Here is a 4,047-nt window from a genome sequence, read left to right as displayed (position 1 = left end):
GAGAGAGAGAGAGAGAGAGAGAGAGAGAGAGAGAGAGAGAGAGAGGAGAGAGAGAAGAGAAGACAGAGAGAGGGGAGAAAGAGGTGAGAGTGAGGAGTAAGAAGAGAGACAAGTAAGAGAGCAAGCAGAGGCTGAACAACCCTTTTTAAAGTATGCTGTCATATTTTATTGTTGCTAGGTAACTGGGGAGGAGTTCAGCCTGAAGGTCAGAAGCTTGGACCATTGTCTATGTGACTTCTAGCCATGCTTCTCTTGTGAGGGCTGTGGGGGGCGGTAACTTAGGCAGGAGCCAGAGTTCCAGGAGCATGAGAGAACACCTACCGTGTCATTTAGGTGAATTATCACCCTTTGGGGTTCAGGCCTCAGCTCATCTAGAGACCAGCCTGTAGCCCAATTGCACACAAGAGATGGTAAAAAATTGTATCTGAAGCTGAGAGTCTGGTTTGACATACGCCCTTATTTTGATACAAAGGGTCCTACTAGATGACCATACAGTCCTAAAAAACACGATAAACTGGGCAAATGATTTGTGTATTTATTTAATAAATGGAGTCAATTATTCACTTTATGTCAAGAGCTTTGCTTTACCTGAAAACACATCACAGAACTCCTCCAAATAATAAATTCTTTCTTTCGCACGCACAAAATAATTTAGTTTACAAAGAGTTTTCTTCTCAAGCAAAACAACGGCAATTTGTTTTCTTACCTCCACTTTCTTCAGATTCACAGCCCTGTGGGCAAGTGCTCCCACTGAGCCACATCCCCAGCTCATGATTTAAGACAGTCTGTGTTACTCAGTCTGGCTTTGAACTTGCTACATAGTTCTTGTTGCTCTCCAACTCACAATCCTCTGCTTCAGCTTTTTGAACACTCAGATTACAAACATGTGTCACTAGGCTTATCTATGTCATAGTTCTTATATGAAGCTCACTTTAGCCCACCGATGTCCATTCTGAGGCACACATAAATCTCTTATCACGGGTTTATTTGTAGTTGAATCTAATGGGAAAATAACTTTTTCTGAGCATTGCCCCCTTCATTTTATACAAATATCTTTTTATCAGTTCTTTCTGAATTTTGTACTCTGTGCTTTACTCATTTTCAATCCCTGCCTCAACTCTTCCCAGATCCACCCCTTCTCTGCCCACCCAATTGTGTATCCTTATTAAAAATAAATAAAAATAAAAAATAGCAGTCGTGGTGCGCACCTTTAATCCCAGTACTTGGGAGGCAGGCAGATTGGATTTCTGAGTTCAAGGCCATCCTGGTCTACAGAGTGAGTTCCAGGACAGCCGGGGCTACACAGAGAAACCCTGTCTCGAAAAACCAAAAAGAAAGGCAAAAATAAATAAAATAAAGTAATAAAGAAAATCAAATCCAATTGTGCTACCCAAAAAATTATTGGATGTGACCTTACCCTGGAAGGTGGTCAATTTTTCTTCAGCCTTAGAAAAACTGACACCCACCCACCCCCACCCTACCCTCGCAGCTATCGGTTGCCAGTAGCTCATCAGCTAGGGGTGAGACTTCATGCCCATCCCCGTCCATGCTGGCATCTGGTGTGGCCTGAGCTTACACAGGTCTTGTGCAACAGCTTTGCTTTTAGTTTCCCATTTTATGCTTGCTTTTTCTTTCTTCTGTTGCTGCCCATGCCACATCACCACCATTTCAGTCTTCCTTGGGCTGCTTTATGGGCGTGTCACACTACCAGGCGTGCAAAGATCCTGATGAGTGAGGCTCTAGCTGTGCCTAGGTTTTCTTTGCATAGAAATGTCACTGACTAGCCGGGCGTGGTGGCGCACGCCTTTAATCCCAGCACTCGGGAGGCCGAGGCAGGCGGATTTCTGAGTTCGAGGCCAGCCTGGTCTACAAAGTGAGTTCCAGGACAGCCAGGGCTATGCAGAAAAACCCTGTCTCGAAAAACCAAAAAAAAAAAAAGAAATGTCACTGACTGTTTCTCGGGTGCCTTCATATGCTTACTCTACCATGCATGTGCATGTAAGCTTTGTTTCCTGTTTAGCCACACCCCATATCATATGGAGAAATTGAAGACCTGTCTCCTTAAAAATGCATCTGACTCCTCTGTCCTTGGTTCCTTCCCTTCCACCTCTGTTACCCCCAAGTGAAGTCAGGCCAGCATTTTTGGTGTGGTTACCATTGATTTTCCTGGATTCTTATGCAAATTGTATTCCCTTTCTAGATTCCCTACTGATGAGGAAGGCCCTGGAGCGATGCATGGTACATTCTTGCAGAGCCTCTTATCTGTGCTTGACAAGCACACCAAAGGGTTAAATGAAGGCATTTTATAAAAGAGGAAAATGAGTCAAAGCAGACAAAGGACTTGCTTAAAGTGATGGGGGTGGCCTTCTAATCCCAACCCCAGTGCTTTAGCTGGGGATCGTAATACAGCATGTCAAGTTTAGAACATCATGGTCATTTCTGTCTCCCTTTCTCCATAGTGTCCCATATCCAACCCATCCAAAGGTTCTCCCGGGCTTTCATTTCTTTTATAATGTCTCACACTTGCAGTTATCAGAGCAGTTAAAGTCGGCTTTCCAGGCCCAGCCCCTCCTCTTTTCATGCTTTGTCACCTGGACTTCCTCTTCTTTCCCACGGTTCTTTTCTGCTACAAATCATCCAGAAGGCATGTGTTGCAATATTTTGTCTATTTTCTCTCTTTTATGTTTCCTTCCCTCTTCTCCATTTAGATTTCAAGGTATGATATCAATTTCCTCTCAGGACACCCATGGGGTTCATACACAGCTCTGGGGACAGCTGGTACTACCAGATTCCCAGGGAATAGTAAATATCAAAATAACTGGAAAAATAATGTGTAAATATGTTTCCTTTGTGATATCACTCCTTGGTAGCCTATATCAGCTTCCTTTTGTGAAAAATTAAGTCCTCCTGGTTCTGCATACAAGACTGTCTGTTAACTGATGATGTTGACGTTGGCCTAGTTATCAAGGTAGTCCAACATGTCAGCTGTCCCAAGGATGCAGACTCAAGGGTGTACATAGTCAGGGGACCCCTTTTAGAAGAATAGATGATGTATCCTCCAACTTGGGTAATGGCTGAAGGGGCTCAAACACTCACTGTGTATCTTCTTGATGCCACCAACAATTCTGGCTCTGCCAACGTCAGCGCCCAGCAAAGCACAAAAGAGTAGAGATGGGTTCATGAAATCTCAGCTTGGCTGCCTCATCTTGACTTATCTCAAAGTTCTGAGAGAGCCAGACATTTGTAGAAGATGGAGAGAATCTATCTGCTTGAAGAATCAAAGATGCCCAAAGAAAGAACTCATTCCAAGGATGATGGGGCAGATCTGTGTACGAGCGACAGGATTGTCATGAACATTGAGAGCCCCATATCACTACAGTGTTTGTAGATTCCTACCTTCGTTTAGGGAAAGTGAACAAAGAGCAGACACAAACAAAGCTATTAAAAGCTATTAGAAAATGTAATGTGACCCGAGACACCCTTGCGGGGCAGCATATGTGGGGGAGTGTAGCCTGGACAGCCCTGGAGGGACTGTGGAAGCCAGCAGCAAGCACACACTGATCTAGGAACATAAAGGCAACCTCGTGCTTGATCCTTGAGCTGCAGGCTTCCCTGCCGGGGCTAAAGCCAGGAAGCTGGGAACTTGTGGCTCTAGCAGCCACTTGGATGGCTGTGGTTATGTGGGGATTTATAAAGGTTTCGAGGTAATAAGGCCCAAACCTAGGGCCTCACATGATAAGCAAATGTTGTCAACCAGTTGCCACTGTACCCACTTCTTAGAAAACATAATCTAGAAAACACAGACAGAGAGAGACAGAGACAGAGAGATGGAGACAGAGAAACAGAGAGATGACAGAAACAGAGAAAACATAAACCACTGTTTCCAGGTTGCTAGAACCCATTCTTAGAAATGTTTGGGAAGAAACCAAAGAGAGTGGCGCACGCCTTTAATCCCAGCACTTGGGTGGCAGAGGCAGGCGGGTTTCTGAGTTCGAGGCCAGCCTAGTGTACAAAGTGAGTTCCAGGACAGCCAGGGCTACACAGAGA

Source organism: Mus pahari, chromosome 7, assembly GCF_900095145.1.
Source record: "Mus pahari chromosome 7, PAHARI_EIJ_v1.1, whole genome shotgun sequence".
Lineage (NCBI taxonomy): Eukaryota > Metazoa > Chordata > Mammalia > Rodentia > Muridae > Mus > Mus pahari.
Note: the sequence above shows the minus strand (reverse complement) of the source record.